The sequence below is a fragment of the Pleurodeles waltl genome, chromosome 7 (assembly GCF_031143425.1).
Source record: "Pleurodeles waltl isolate 20211129_DDA chromosome 7, aPleWal1.hap1.20221129, whole genome shotgun sequence".
Lineage (NCBI taxonomy): Eukaryota > Metazoa > Chordata > Amphibia > Caudata > Salamandridae > Pleurodeles > Pleurodeles waltl.
Genome location: NC_090446.1, coordinates 1393286854 through 1393304124, shown reverse-complemented (window position 1 = coordinate 1393304124; position 17271 = coordinate 1393286854). Strand labels below are relative to the sequence as shown.

The 17271-nt window shown below is 43.0% G+C and overlaps 1 protein-coding gene across 1 annotated transcript in view; it reads right to left on the bottom strand.

Moving 5' to 3' along the window:
• Positions 1-17271, bottom strand: part of SHANK1 (SH3 and multiple ankyrin repeat domains 1) — a 1404784-nt gene that overhangs the window by 838882 nt on the left and 548631 nt on the right. The gene's annotated exons all lie outside the window — the stretch shown is intronic.

The following is a 17271-nucleotide window of genomic DNA, read 5'->3' as shown; positions in this document are numbered from 1 at the left end:
AAACAAAGGGCATCTTTTACTGAGGCAAAGAAAAAACTCAGAGAACGGGGAATCCAATATGCCATGCTGCGCCCATCATAACTAAGGATAACCACTAACAATAAGGTTCTTTTTTTTACTGCACCACAACAAGTGTGGGAATGGCTGGATTCGCTTAACCCTGCCTCAGCAGAGTCATCAGAACGTACGAACCGGTCAAGTGCCAGGCCGCGAAGGAGAACTGGGAAACTACTGACACTGCCCCGCCACCAAGCACTACTGGAAATGTGGGATGCAGTGGACATCGCAGCATCCTTGAACGTAGGGGTCCCTGGATCATCACACCCATCCGAGACCCTATCTGACCACAAATCTACGTTTGGTAGTGCTTCCTTTTCATCTCACAATGCCCCCGACATCCTGCTAAAAGAGACCTCGGGGACCTCTGATGAAATACTGTAGTGGACACCGGACCATGCGCATCCACGTCAACTCTTCTTCTATAAGAGGAGAATGAATAAGACTACTTAGACACACTGGATGACACTAGATGAGCCTTGGGTTCACGTCATCGATCAGCCGGGACCCCCACAAAACTACAAAACATAGTAAGAAGGCACTACAAACACCACCATGAACCAACATGTCCTACAACAGTGTTGCACTAGAACTGTTTGCACCGTGGCTGAGAAACAGAGAACAATTCTGAGATACTGGATGCCGGAGGGCACTCCGGATGAGTCCTACTTTTGGTCTTTTTCACTTTACCCCCAAATACAATGTTAGCAAAGTTGTTGAAAGTTTGACCGGGAATAGTTTTTGATGCCGGTCCTGGGGAGAGAGAGTTGGGGTATTTGGGAAACTGTTTTGTTTGCTACTGTTTTATCACCTCCAGATGTATCGGCTCCATCACATTTATTACACACAAGAGCATATTCTCACTGGTTCACAGACACTGGGCATGGGGGAAGAGATAAATACTCCTCACTTAAAAGCACACTATGGACTACCCCCTAACCTATATATTTCTTACCTGAATGTCAGGGGATTGAACAACATGAGCAAAAGATATAAAGTACTTGGCATATGCCAGAGGTGTCCTCTTATGGATCCGACCGGGAGTACCATTCCAAAAAACAAATTAAATTATAGATAAGAAGGGACGTTACGTCCTGGTGTCTGGAAGATTGGAGTGCAAAGATATTATACTTGGGGGAATTTACGCGCCAAATCAAGAACAAGGCACCTTCCTGACAGCACTATCCCATAATCTGGGATCGCATCTCACTCAGGCAACCATTATAGGTGGCGATTTTAATTGTATTGCTGATACGGAGCTGGAGAGATCCCATCTCCCCCTGCAATACTCCCCCACAAACAGGCTAGCCAAGACATTCACAAACTGGCAACAACACTGGGGCTTCACAGACTGTTGGAGACACCTTCACCCTAGGCGGCGAGACTACTCCTTTTACTCTCACTTACATGACCTGCATGTCCAATTAGATGTCTTTCTAGCATCCCTAGAAGTAAATAGCACAGCATTAGCGGCTGAATACCTATGTCGCACGGTCTTGGACCACAACCCTTTATTACTTATGCTGGCCCGGAAAAGGGACTGACCTCGAATACTGGATTAGCGACTTAGAGTAGAGTCACTTGAAGACAGCACCTTTAGGCAGCCCATTAAAGTCACAATCAGTGATTACTTTGAACATAACCAAAGAACTGCATCATCCCGCGCATTAGAATGGGAGGCCTTTAAAATGGTCGTCAGGGGCAAATGCATGGCGGAAGTGATGGGGGTCAGGACAGCCCTGGAGAAGGAAATTGGAAAACATGAGGGTGAACTTAAAGAAATAGAACGAAGGAGGCCTGGTGCCCCGGAGTTGGCCCCCTCATTACTGAAACCAGGGAAAAAGTTGCTGTGGCAATGGAAAAATTATGATGCTTTGACTATAAAAACTACATGGCCAGACGACACGTGGAGGGGGATAGGGCGGGGGCGTTACTGGCCTGGCTCTCTGCCCTGCCGCGGCTGCAATCTCCAGGAATGGAGATTGAGGACCCTACAGGGAGGCGGCTTTTCAGGCAAGGGGATATCAACGACAGATTCACTAACTACTAGTCCCTGTTATATGCCTCCCCGGGGAGGCTCTACCCCCAACACACTTGCAGAGCCTAGACGACCTTCGTCTCCCTAAATTAGGGTAAGTGGCTCAGCAGGCCCTAGCGGACCAATATCCTCCACGGACATAGCTGCAGCAGTGGGAGCGATAGCTAGAGAAAAAGTTCCAGGCGCAGACGGACTCCCTCTGGAGTTTTATAGTGCATACCTGGACCTACTGGCTCCGCAACTTAGCACACTCTACACAGAGGTGCTGGAAAATGGAGTACTGCCCCCGTCCACGAACAAAGCTATAGTGATACCACTCTTAAAACCAGGCCGCCCGCTACAGATGTGCACTCCTACCGTCCCTTATCCATGCTAAACATGGACTATAAAATACTCAACCAGATTCTGGCCACCAGGCTTCTGCCTCATATGCCAACACTGATTCACCTAGACCAAACTGGGTTTATCCCTCATCGTAGCACTGCCATTAATATTAGACGACTAGTTTCGATCTTACAGTCTAAATCTCAGAATCTACAAAATGCAGCAATTATAGCAGTAGACATCGAAAAGGCCTTTGATAGTCTTTGATGGGATTTTCTGGAACATGTAATGATGCGGATGGGTCTGGGACAGGGCTTTGTTCAGTGGACAAAACTGTTATATACGAAACCCGCGGCACGCGTCTGTACGGGCCGAATCATCTCGGAGCCATATGTGGTTGGCAGGGGCACCAGACAAGGCTGTCCTCTATCGCCTCTGCTATTTGCCATAGCAATGGAACCACTGGCACAAGTGGCGAGAACAGGCATCTACTACAAAGGACTATATTTTGAGGGTCAAACTCACCAAATAGCGCTATATGCAGATAATATGCTACTCTTTCTAGATTTCTAGATAATGCAGAAACAGAACTGCCGGGAGCAATGGCCCTCCTGGAGAAATTTGGAAACTTGTCAGGACTACGTATCAACTGGCAGAAGTCTCACATTTTTCCCCTGAGGGAAGGAACACCAACGGTGGGAAATACACGAGGGCTTGAGTGGACCTCGTCCACCTTCCAAAACATGGGAGTGCACATTTATCACAAGACTGAAGACCTATGAGAGGGGAGCGTGAGCCGGGTGATTCAGAAGTTGCGGACAGATATCCTGTTTTGGAAAACACTTCTACTGTCGGTGGCAGGGAGAATAGCACTAATACAAATGGTAGCTCTGCCCAGATTAATGTACTATTTCTCGACATAGCCTTTACTTATTCCTCATCCATTATTCCGAGTTATCAACTCCACTCTGACTAGTTTCATTTGGGGGGTGGGCAGACATAGATTAGCACTGAATAAGCTCCAAAGACCCACAATAGAAGGAGGAATGGCAGCACCAGATGTTGAAATATAAATCTGGCATGCCAACTACAATGGTTAACGAAGGCAATACATGCCGCAGAGTCAGGACCGATCATGGGACATCGCACATAGCACTCAATTAAAGTCCGCCTGGGGATACTAATGAACCTCAGAGGGCAATGCACATTACATCCACCAGACATACCACTGAGAAAGTCTCCTATATTAATGCCATTATTTTTTTAGGTTGGTTTATCAAGTATAGTCAATGTCATGTCATCTGGACCATGGGCTTTCTCAAAGTAATGTGCTGTCATTTTTGTATTTGTTTTCTTACATCTGATGTTACTTCTGTGTTCCATAGTTCTAATTTTTACTTTTCGAGTGGTCATTCCTATATAGAGAAGTCCACAGGGACACCATATCCCATAAATGATATTCTCCGAGTTGCAATTGGTGTGTTTTGTCTGAACCCAAGGTTTTTCCAAACCCACATCAATCATCTTTGTATTTTTAGTGAGGTGACATACACTGCAAGATCCACATTTAGTGTGTCCAATCACAGATAAGAGATTACCTAGTGTTCGTGGATTGTTAGTTGTTTTCTGTGTTGGTTGAGTATGTATTAGGATATTGCGGAGATTTGCACTTTTCTTGAAGGAAAACATTGGTCTCTCTATCTTCAGACCATCACTATTAAGAATTCGCCAGTTTCGATTGATAATCCCTTTTACTCGATTAGAGAGTGTGTTAAAAGTAGTGACACAGATAAGTTGTTGATTAGGTGTTCTCTTCCTTTCTTCCAGGATGACTTTCCTGTTACAATTTCTGGCTCTTTTTTTGGGCTTGTTTGATAATTCTTAATGGATAATCTCGTTGTATAAGTTTTTCTGTTAGAATCTCTGATTCCTTTTTTGTAATCTCTTATATCTGAACAATTCCTCCGAATCCAGAGAAATTGTCCATAAGGCAAGTTCTCTCGTAGTGTCTTTGGATGAAAACTTTTATAAGAGAGTAGGCTATGCCTATCTGTAGGTTTATGATAGACCCTCGTAATTAATTTACCTTTTCCAGGTATAATCTCTAGGTCGAGGAAAGGTAATCTCTCTTGGGTAATTGTTGCAGTGAACAGTAACAATGGATCACGTTTGTTAAGCCACTGAATGAAACTATCAATTGATTGTCTATCACCTCTCCAAACAAGAAGGACGTCATCGATAAAACGGCGCCATAATCTGATATGTTCCTGCCATGGGTGGTTACTTTGAAAGATATATTTGTTTGAAATCTGATACATATAAACATGCTAAACTCGTGGCAAATGTGCTCCCCATTGATGTACCATGGATCTGTAGATAGAATGTACCCTCGTATTCAAAAAAATTTTTTTTTTTTGTTAGCATGGAAATAGAAAGGAGCATAGTACAGTATGGTAACATAGCTCACAAGTAATAATTAGGAAAACGAGCAAGAAAGTGAAAGATAAAGGGCAGCGCTTGTGAAATGGGCGCCGCACTGAGATTTAAGGTATGTTCCAAGTAATTTACAAAATGAGCAAGTGAGAAAATGAAAGATAAAGCATGGCACTCCTGAAATGGGTGCCGAGCTGAGAGTTAAAGTGTGTTTCAAGTAATTAAAAAGAAAGGCGTGGCTGCCATACTTAAAGATAAGGTGCGGCGGGCCGTGCTGCAACAATTACAAAAAGAAGAGTTTGCCCCAACAACAGACGAAGAATGCAAGCAGAAGGAAACTGTAGTTGAGTGGTGCTGCTCTGTGAAAAACTGAATTGCTGTATCACTGCATGAACCACATAGGAGAAGCAAAGAAGAGTGACACTGGACTAAATCAATAGTAAGCAGCAGGTGGGAGCAAAGTTGTTTATTCAATAGAACAGCTGTTCTAGACAGCGCATGCGCGCTGCCTAGGCATGACCTAACAGTGAAACTTGAAATTTTATTTTAATATTTTCTTTTATACACATCCTGTATTCTCTTAAGAAAAATGGGCTACATTTAAAAAGAAAACACTGCTTTATTTAAAAGCAATCGTAGACATGGTGGTCTGTCGATCCAGCCGATGGCCACAATTCCTTATGGGTTGCAATTTGCAACCTACCTCATTATTATTCATGAGATATGACTATTTACAAACCCTTTGGGAAACACTATTTTCAAAATCTTTATTCTCTACACTGAGAATTGCGATTTCCTGATTTATTTGGTAGAAATCGCTATTCGTATTCCTATTTTCTATACATATGGCCTATAGAATTTTGAAAATAAACATTTTCAAACTTCAAACTGGCGTGTGGGCAGATTTTCTTGCACAGTCCTTAATTCAAGAAACATCACATTTAATAACATGCAGCACAGTACAGAATACACTAAGTACAGTACAGAAATTTCATTTTCAAGGTGATGCAAATACTATTTCTGTCACTCTTTTCTTCACACCATTTAGGAAATTCATGTGGCATAAAAATGACCTAGTAGGGCGTATGTTTCACAAGCGGTATAGCTGAGAAGGGTGTTGTGAAGAAGGGAGTCCGAGAACCAAAGCTACCAGAATTACCATACTGGTAGTGTTTTATTGTTGTGTTGATATGGCTTATATTGGTTTCTCACCACTTTGGTGACCTGATTTAATAGCCAAAATAATGCTGAGAGATGGAAAAAGCATGTGTCAACTCAGTCTTCTAACAAAACGTTTGTGGAGACCATCAAGGAAAAAAACTATTGGAAGATGTGTCTTGTGAGTGCTGCCTACTAAAGGCATGCAGGTTTTAGAGCTGGGATAGCCACTGAAGAATCGAACCAGGGAAAGCCAGATGCCAGGCTCTGTTTCAGCTTGAGGTGCTCTTGGACCTTCAAGCCTTCATGTGCTATCTGCCGCCCATGCACTTACCTCAGTCTGAAGACATTCCACCCCATTTCCTCCATGCCTCATCTGCAGCAGAGGAGGTGGTCGTTGCCGTTTGCATCTATCACCTGGCCCCACCTTTTTTCACAATCTGCTGGTTACTTATGAATACTTAGACCTGCTAATCCTTTGACGGCACGCAGGATCAGGAAGGCTTGTTGTGGAAGTCTTAGCTTTTACTTAGCTGCAAAAGAATGGAACTCAGAGAAACCATCACTCATCTTCAGATCTGTAAGCTCTTAAAAACCTGCCTTTTTACTCAATGGTCATAATGGCACTGCTTGCCTGCCTTTGCTACCATTTTATTTGCTTTTCGCATAGCTGAAAGTGCCAGAATTTCAATGCAATCCTCGTAATTAAACTGGGTATTGAACACCAGGACTGATATTCCCTGGTTGCCTAACTCAGATGGGACCTGGCACATCGGCCCTTCCCAGGAAGTGATTTGATTCTGGTGATATTCACAAACCAACTTCCTCTGGCTTGCTGGTCTCAATTGTCGGCTAGACCCCGCAGTGACAGCTATGGTGGAGTTCCCACCAGCAGTGCCTCTTGGAGGGCGTGGGGTGTGTCTATCTGTCTTGAACACATTCATAACAGGGCTGGAGACTGCTCTGAGGCCCATCAGAGCATTTGAAAGAAATGCTCAACCATCTTTGAGGAACTGCTGACAAGGATAACTGGGTCGTCCTTCCAACATTGTGAGATATCACCAGAGGAATGTAGTCAACTAGGCACTTCACCGGATGTTGGGATATGCCCCCCACCTCCTCTTTTGCCGGTACTGAGATCCAGCAGTCCTCGTTTGGGAAGACATTTTACGGTCCACTGGGACATTGTTTCCTGAGTAGAGTTGCTGGAACTTGGGTTGAAGCCTTGGAGATTCCTGTGTTAGAGCCCTTTGGACTCAGGAAGAAAAAGAGGAATAGGGGACCAAGGACACCCCAAAGTCTACAGTCATTACATTACATTGTGTCTTGCCCTTCCCTTTTTGCTTTTGTTACAAAACTCCTTGAAGCAATAGAGGCCCACTCTTCCGCACCTAATGGGAATACGTTGGGGAGGTAGCATAAAAGAAGCTAGCACACTTCTAGTGAACCAAAGCTGTATGGCATTCTGATGCTCTTTCCCTTCAGACAAGACCCCTGGCACCACCTACCAGCTTCAAAGATGCACACAGATGATCTTAAAATACAGACCCTAGACTACACTTGAAATTTCTGCTGTTTTCTTAGATGCTTTGGCTTTCCTATATGTCTTGGAGATGGACACTAGAATGTGAGTAGCAGCAAACATTGGCAATATATTTTACTCATAACTCCTAAAAGGAGGCCTAACTATATTAAAAACTCCAATCCAGCAGAACAGAAACACCGATGTCAGATAGACAGGATAAAAACAGCATGTTCTACTGCACCTGCCACGGCAGTCACTGAACTAACTATGAAAAAAGACTATAACGAAACCGAGGAACAGGCAATAAGAAATAAATAAGATGTCATCCTCAAGGCCATTAATGACTCCACAGAAGCTCTATAAAACAATATTGATGCAGCGGCCATGGATCTCAAACTTTTGATTGCTGACCAACAATTATTTGAGAGGATTAAAGAAAATGAAACTTGTCCATCATAGGTCCAACCAGCAGTGCATGTCCTTCCTTTGCAATTACCAGATATTGTGGAAAAGATATGTTATTCTGAATACAGGACTGAAGGCTTGGAAGGCCGCTCAAGAAAAAACAACATTTACATCATTGGCCTCCCTGAGAAAATAGAGGAGCCCTGTACAAAGCTTTTGTTTGAAGACTGACTGGTTTACGAATCAGGCCGCTTCGATTGCCATACAGGAGTTCTTCTTGTGAAGAAAGTGCGCAGGTTGCCTACCCAGCCTCTGCTGCCTTGTGCGCCTCCTCCCTGCGGTTGTTACCTGACATCTTAACTATAGGGATTAGGATAACCTGTTGGAGCTGGCTCCTGATCTGATTACAGAGCAGCAGTGCAACAACAACACAGCAAATTATGGGAAATAAAGCAGGCACTGCAATCACTGAACCTTAAGTACATGTTGCTCTTTCCTGATAGATTAGAATTCATTAAGGACAAGCAATCCTACTTCTTATTGGATTTGGGTGAAGGAAGGGAATGAGCAGAAAAGTGTGCCGCTGAGCACCACACATCTATTGTCTTCGTAAAGAAACAGATGATTAAGAGGCAAAACTAAAGCTGGAAGATGAGCTCATCAAACAATTCTACACAAGAAAAAACATCTTTAGAATACACAGAGACTATTTAAATGGATCTCAGCTTGGAGGGAAGCCATATGACAAGATGACTCTGAGACAATGGACATAGAAGCCCCACTGCAGAAGGATGTTACTTACCCTGTAAGCACCTGTTCCTGGCATGTAGTGCTGTAGACCGCTCTGTATACTCTTACTGTCCAGTGTTAGGCTCAGATATGTGCAACTTGTTTTTCTTCAAAGAAGTCTTGCGAGTCACAAGGTATTGTTAGATTGTTTTTCTGCGTGGTGGGTGAGGACAGAAATGGAGCACAGAAGTGAAAAAAGATGGCCATGTAAGTAAATATAGGAAAAAAAGAGAAAAGTATCGCAACAACAGAGGGATTATGTGGAGGAGGGCAGGAGCATATGAATCTACAGCACTACATGCCACGAACAGATGTTTACTGAGTAAGTAACATTTTCTGTTAATGGCATGTATAGCTGTATATATACTGCAAAGCAGTCCTCCCGTAAGCGGTGGTTAGCCAGAGGATATTGCAGAAGATTGAGAGTATACAATACACAGTACAACCAAGACCACTTGTTCTCAATGTTGTGCTAGCACATCCACACAGCAGTGTTTAGTGAACCTGAGTGGAGTGGACCACATAGTTGCCTTACAGATTTCTGCTACTGGGATAGTACCCAGAAAGACTATATAGGCTGCCTACTTGCATGTAGAATGTGGCCTAGGTGGAACAGGGAGATGTCTTTTGGCCTTGGTGTAGCAGGTTTCAATAAACTTGACTAGCCACCAAGCTACTCATGCTTTTGAAATGGCACTGCCCTTATGTGGTTTAGTGTATGTGACAAATAATTGTTGTGTGTTACAAAATGGTTTTGTCATTTTAAGCTTTAGTATGTGGAGGGTATGCTCTGCTACTCAGTGCGTGGTGTGGAAAGAACACCCAGAGCTCAATTGTTTGGTTGAGGTGGAAAGGAGACACTACCTTGGGCAGAAACTTTGGGTTAGTACTAAGGACTACTTTGTCACTGTGAACCTGGAATAATGCTCTTTCAACATGAGAGCTTGGAGCTTACCCACTTGTCTGAGCGAAGTGATTGCAACTAGAAACACAACTTTCAAGAGAGGAGAAAAATGAAGGGGCTCAAAAGGGGGACCCATGAGCCATGTCAAGACTACATTGAGATTCCCGACAGGGGTCGGTGGTACCCTGGAGGGGAGGGGGCTAACTCTTCTAAGTCCTTCCATAAAGGCTTTAATGACAGGAACTATGAATAGTGAAGAGTGCTCCCTGTTCTGTAGGTGTAACTGCAGCCAAATGTAAACACATGGATGTGTAAGCCACATCTGAGCACTGTAAATGAAACAGATAGCAAACAATATTTTTGCACTGTTGGATTTAGTGGATCAATTTGTTTGGGTAGGCAGTAGTGAACGGACCTCTTCCACACTGAGGGACTACAGACAACTCAAGAAGGGTTGTGAACCATGGTTTTCTAACCCATGTGGAAGCCACGAAGAAGGGGGTGAGGGACATTTGCCAGCTTGCGCTCTTTATTATCGACATGAAGCGATTTGGAACAATACTAGTATACTTTAATATATAGAGATTAAATAATAATAATCACTTTTCAAACTTTGTTGCAAGATATTATGATCTATATGTGTTGGTCAGTGGAGGTCCTGTGAGCTCTGTGACTGTTGATGCAAAAGGTGGATGAGTGTAGACAATATGTATATAACAGATGTCTCATTGTTTTATGATAAATTTAATATGTTTGTATAATGAATTGAGGAATAATAATAATAAAGAATAGTATATGTACACAGAGTATGTTTTGATGCATTTGTGGTTGCCCCCGCCTCAAATATGATATTTATTTGTAAGTAATTGTAGAGTGTCCATTGCTTTTCATAATTTGATGTCTGGGATGTCACCATCTTGTTGCTGCGCCATCGTGTTTTGAGCAAGTCAATGCCCGTGGTAGTACCCAAGGGTCTTTTTGTATGCAAAAAATTATTATCAATGTACCTACATGCAAAAATGAAAGGGGGTTACCATATACAAATGGAAAAGCCTTATTAGTCCCTCTAGATCAAATTACAATGTACTAAACTGAGAGTAAAGGTCTTACTAGAAAGCCTGGTCTCACACTACTGTTCATGTTACTGGTGGCGATAAACAATTTAGAACTATGCCAATTTTAAAGTACACCTATAGGGAGCATGGTTCATAACATTCCCTTGTGTGCTGACGATGTACTCTGATACTTTCAGGATGTGACAAATCACTTAGGAGGTACCTTCCAGTTAGTGGAGGGATTTGATGGTCTCTCCAGACTGCAAATGAAACAAAGCAAAATCCTGCACTTTCCTACTGAAGTCTCTACCTGAGCTGGGCATCAGTTTCCCCATCTGCCAGTGAATTGGGGGCATTTATTTTTTAAACATTTAGTGATTAGGATCCTCGATCAGAAACTGGGCGTAATAGACAGTACACAGAGACCCTTTCAAGTATTAGGTCTTTCATGAGCTTTCGAAACAAGTTGCTCCTCTCGAAGTTGGACCAGATCACCATTGCTGAAATGGTACAGCCACAGCTCTTGTTATACTTTGCAACAAAATCAGTGCATCTCCTGGCCCCATTTTTATGATTCTGACACAGTTTTAGGAACCCTGATGTGCGGGAGAGGAAGAGACATATTGGCTCCGGCCAAGATCCAATGCTCAATAATGGAGAGGGATTTGGATGGGTTACTGGGGGTTGAAGTGGTACCCAGTCTAAAAGTTATTAATTGCCAGCACAGCTCAGTGGGTAGGTTGTTAGAATGCTGAACCTCCTTCTCCAGAGACTTGCTAGTTTTGAATGTTCAATCCGGTCCATTCATCTCCAGATCACTGCTGGAGGTGGCTAACCAATGTTGGTCCAGAGTGCTTTCAAAAGCCAGCACTACAGTAGCATTTGCACCAGCACTGCTCTTACTGCACTTACTTTAGCTACAGAAAGGATGTCACACACTAACAAGCATTTCTGGACTGAGGCGAGGTTGTTAGTGTGGGAGACCAATATACACCTAGTAAGATCCACATTTTCCAAACACAGGGGTTTCAAATCCCAGCGGGTCAGTTTCTAACCCTTAATGTGATAACACGTGCCATAAAGAAAATATGGCAGCAACAGTCTGTTTCCACCTTTCTCCCACCCCAAATCATTTGGTCTTGGAATGTTGCTAGAAGTGGGTACTTCCTGGAATGCAATTACAAGACTATACACAATTTAACCAAACTGAATAAGCTCTACTTTGGTTCCTGCGGTGACCCAATTAAGCAACAATAAATCTTATAGTGCAGGGACGCAGACCCTAGCCTACCCAAAGACCCTGGACTACCCAAAACTGACGTCAAGAAACACTGTATTTAAACTAATTTAACACGCCATAACCCATCGTACATATCTCACTCCCAGAGTTTACAAAAAATATTCCCCACCATGCCTGACAGATGCCAAAGAAAGATGTGAAGCTAATTTCACTCATCCTCTGGACACGTACACTATTATACACCTTCTGGGACACATACAATAGCAGGCATATGTTTAGATGCCTCATGAAAAAACTTACTAGCTCAGTGATATAATCCGAAAAAACTGTAAATCTGAAAACAGGTTTTAAGACGGAGCGCTCATTTTATCAAAAAGGTTAACAGTGCAGAACTGGAAAGCAAAGAACACACCTACATGGGAACACTAGAGTAAATAAATCTAAAAGTGGTCAGAGGTGGAGGATCTAGCAATTACCCAATAGCAGAAATAAACAGGAGCTCAAATTTAGATTACAAATTGGGACATATTTTTTCTGAATTTGGCCAAAAAGGATGACGAAGGAGACCCTGAACTACCCTAATTGACAGTCTTGATAAACTGTAATCACGCTCTGCACGAGAAATGCCATGGACTTAAGATATCTAATTGTGAACGTTTCCTCCTGCTGGACCACATCTCTTCACTTTTCCTTTACCTGTAACCACTGCATCTACCTGAAGTACATGTCCTCTTCCTCAGGGATACACTTGATCCCCGCGCCAACAATTAGCAAAGAGGCACAAGCTCATGTACCGGGTTACTAAGACTAAATCCTTCACAACGGGAACTCATAGCCTCGTGCCATGTAATATTTAAGGTCAGGTTGTTTAATATGTCTGAGCTCCATACTTGTTATCTCTTTGGTATTGTTCTTTGGTTATAGTATATTTTACTATGGATAAAGATGACTAAAACTTTCGCATTTCGGTATAAACGTTGTGTCAGTTGTTATTGCAACACGTTTCAAAGGTATTCATTTCAACATTGTAAAGCTTCAATAAAGGTATGTAAAAAAAAAGAAATTGTGTGATTTGTAAATGTACAAAATCAGTAAATAAATACGGATTTTCCCAGAAATAGTGGCATCAACTTTACTTTTTATTTTGGCGGCCCTATCATAGGCAACACTTAGGGAATATGAAGCTACAGCAGACTTTCAAAAGGCGATCTGGTCTGAATTATCGAAGGTGAGATGAAAATGTTGGCTTTGTTTGTTGTGTATTAAATAAAAAGAAACCAGAAAGACTAGTTGGTTGGGTTTGTGTCTCGCAGATATCACTCTTCCAGAGTGCTGTATAATGTTGTGCTCACATCTTATTTGAGATTAGTATGGGTAACACAAAATGTAAGGCAAGTGTCAGTAATTTATGACGTGTGAATATTCAATATCCTGTCTGACTTCTATTCTCCTGCATCAATAACTTTTGTTTGTTGAAATAAACAGTGTCCTGAATGAAAAATTCAAAATCCTAAATCAAAGGACTGTAAGGGGTTGGCTAGATATGTAGTTACATTTAGCATGCACATTTGTGAAGGGCACGCTCACCCCTTGGAACATCTTGGCTCTCAATAACAGACCTTCATTGTTACCCAATTTAATAGTCATAGTTTTAACAACTATATAAGTATGAAACCCCGAGTGGACCCGCAGGAATTTCGTCATGTGAACATAAGTTCAAGAACAAGTCCCTGGAGCGGATGCATTAGTACGATAACTAGCCAGTGGATGGATGAAAAGAAAACCTATGGATTAATTAAATAAATAATAATGAATTATGGGTCGTGGTCTGGCACTGTACAGCGATGGCCGCTTGAAGGATCAGCTCCGTGAGCCGGAGTGGTGCAGACCAGACGGCGGGGCTCTGACTGCTGCGGGGACATCAGAGGTCTTCGCTCCCACCGCCCGAGAGAGTCAGGAGGGAATCCAAGACTCCGCCTTAGTGCTAGGCAGCTGTGAAACTGAAGGCCGCTCGGTGCTGCAAGCCATCGCGCAGTGTTGCTGCGGGCTGCGGGCCACATGACATCCTTCCTGTTGCTGCGTCGGCCTCTTGTGAAAACTGTTCATGGCGCAGCGGAACTGCAGACTACGGGAGACGGCCCCAACCCCACCCATGCTATCCTCCTGATGCAGTATGGGGTAAGAGACCCCTCATGAAGTGAAGAAAAGAAACCGCCCACTCCACCCCTCAGACCTGCACCACACTGGGTGTGACCAACCACCTGCCCTGGAGGCAAGAGGGTCGTATCCTTGACCCCCGCCGCGAGCCGACCTCACTGGATGGTAGCATGGCGCAGACGTTCTTTGCCCCACAGCTTGCGGCAATTCTCCCAGCCTGCTCTGGTGCATAGTGAGCAAGACTGACTCCCAGGCACCACAGGCACTGAGCTGCCTGCCCAGAGCCAAGACACGGACCGTGCCATATGACCCCGCTGCAGGCCTGGCCTGCTCCCTGCTGGCCTGCGCTACAAGGCAGGGGCGCACCCAGATGTGGGGGACACCCAGGTCAAAGAGGATTACTTTAGAAGCCATCTCAGAGTCATCCGATGATCATTGAACTACTTTAGAAGTCATTTCCTCATCATCAGACATCATCAAGCTCTTGAAGTCATCAGCAAAGCTTAGAAACCAGAGACTGATGATCTGAAGATGACTTGAAAATTAGTATTTGATGACTTCACAAAATGGGATTGTTCCTGATGATGTGAGGATGAGTATCTGATTACGTCAGAAAAGGAGAATGTTCTTGATGACCTGAGGATGATTTGAAAATGATTTGTTGATTACTTCAAGAGAGCTAACATTTTGTATTAATTCAAACCTTTTTCAAACAGGTAAAGAAAAAAATGTTGATGACTTTACAGGCATATCAACCATTTAGGTTAAGCTTATCTTAAAGTAGAACGTGTGCTGAATGTTTTCAGAAATGCTCACAAAGTAATTTACTATGGGAGTTGTTTTGTATTGTATGCAAAAAGAAAAAAGTACTGTTAAAATCTCTGTAAACTTGCAGGTCACATGTCCAATCCTATGAAATAGCCTACTGGGGAGAAGGGAATTAAGTTTCTTCAGGGGTCCTTCTGTAACATATAAACTACAAATTCCTCCAAGCAAGGCAGCTCAGTGTGCAACCACAGAAACATTACCTGCTGCAGAGATCGATTTGTACATTACAGGTGCATCTCCGTCTAGTTACAATATGTCCATGAGTTCATTATGTGATACAGATATCTGTTTTTAATCTGTGGACTTCATATTTATGTAGGAGCAGCATAGTTGGACCTGCTGCAGAAAACAGTTGATAATCTGCAGGTGTCTTTCTTTTACTAAAATGATACATGTACACTAGTACAGAAATTGCTGTGTAAACTCCAGCTAGTGTTGTAGCCTTAATAAAATAGTTCAGTTCATCAATGCTCAACCTGAAGAGAGGTAATGAGATGCTAGTCTCACTCAGTCCCATTAAAACGGCCAGTGACTGAGGGTAAGATGCAGTGATTTCCAACCTTCTCATGTTGTCTGCTGTCTGACACAGAGGCATCTGTATCGCTAACGCTTGACTTCTAGCGAAGCAGAGTATATTTAGATCTGTTTTGCCAGGGAATAAAAGAGTGGCAAGACTTTTGGATCATTTCTACAATGGCACATGCATGGCTCTGCTCGTTAATGGACTCTGAGAGCCAAGCCACACCACTGTCTTTGCTGTCATATCAATTTGTTAGCTCGCCTGTCTCTGCTTTTATTCTAGGCCAGGCCACTGCTGCGCTGTTTCACATTAGGTGCCTTCTAATCACAAAAAAGGACTCAACACTCTTTTCTCTTGGAAATGCCCATTTCAGCACACGTAGACTGTGCATTGAAGTTGGGAAGGCAGCTGTTTTTTTATTTAAAACATTGTGACTTTAAAGAGACAGAAACAGTCGGTGGGGACCAGGTGGTCAATGTGGTTTGTTTTAAGGTGTTGTCACTGCTCTGCAGCTAATAAGCGTTCAATGGAAGGTGTGAAAGCATGATGCCCGAAGGCGGTGGAGGTGCATTTTCTAAATGGCCAGCTATACCTTAAGCATCAGCCTTGTTGCTTGGACTTGTGACTTTTCTTTAGACAGGCAGCAATTAGTAAACACCATTTCTTGTTCTTCTCCAACTCTCCTACATGCCGACCCCACCTCCAAACAAGTCTCCCTAAATGTTTGGAAAGGTCCCTCTCTTTCCTTCTTGGTTTTGTTTGGAGCTCCACTCACTGTTACGATAGAAAGATATATCGTGCTTTGCCCAGAAGCACGCTGTTAGGACAATTGGGCAAGCCATGACTGCAGCACAAACTTCCTGGAACTAAACAGGTTGACTTGGACAGCAAATACCCGCTCTAAAATTTAGTGACGGCACATATAAAAATAAATTTAATAAATACATATGCAGTTATATCACATAGTCTTTTAACATATAATTACATCTCTCTTAATGTATTTTTTGCTGTTTTATACAGGCAGCACGAACTTGACCTGAAGGTATTTCTGAGGCCAGTTATATTATACAACGGCACATTCATGTTTTTTTAGGGTCAAGGAGTTAAAGTGATTTGCAAAGAATCACAGGATGTGTAGCTGACACCGAGTCTCGAACCTGCTTCCCTAGTTATACAGAGGGTAGCTCTGGCATTAGCATTCAGGATGAGCTCTGATTTTTTGCAACTATACCGACAGCTCCACTAGGAAACTGTATTATAATATTCGACAATGAGGACAGAATAGTTTTCAAGCTAAGAGCCAAAGCGATGGCAAGCTGCAGATGAAGCACTGCAGAGAGGGATGAATGTGTGTGCAGAAGTAGGGAAGAACGGAAATGTAGTTGGATGGATGGAGGGTAGATGCACTGATGGGTGGACAGTCTGATAAGTAAGTGGACGGCTGGGGTGATGAGATGGTAATTAGGTGTGTAAATGAATGATTGGGTGGTAAGCAAGTGAATATGAATAACTCTCTTCTGTGATCGGAATCGATTCAGTTTGCCCGGTAGGGCAGTTGTGCCGTCACTCAGAGGGTTGTCCGTTGTTTTCTCACTTTTATAGAACCATGCACCAATGTCCATTAAAGGTGTCTGTATGCGTGTATTGTTCAAAAAGCGATGAACACAGATGGCGGTGGCATGAAATCCTTTAGCGCACAGTGTCTAGAATGTCTCAACTTGCTGCTTAAGATGGTCCAATAAAATAAAGTACTGTCACCAAGGAATTTGTATTTTTCCTCAGCCAATGTGTCCAAGCAGCCTCCTGATTTTTAAACATCACATATTGATGCTACGGTG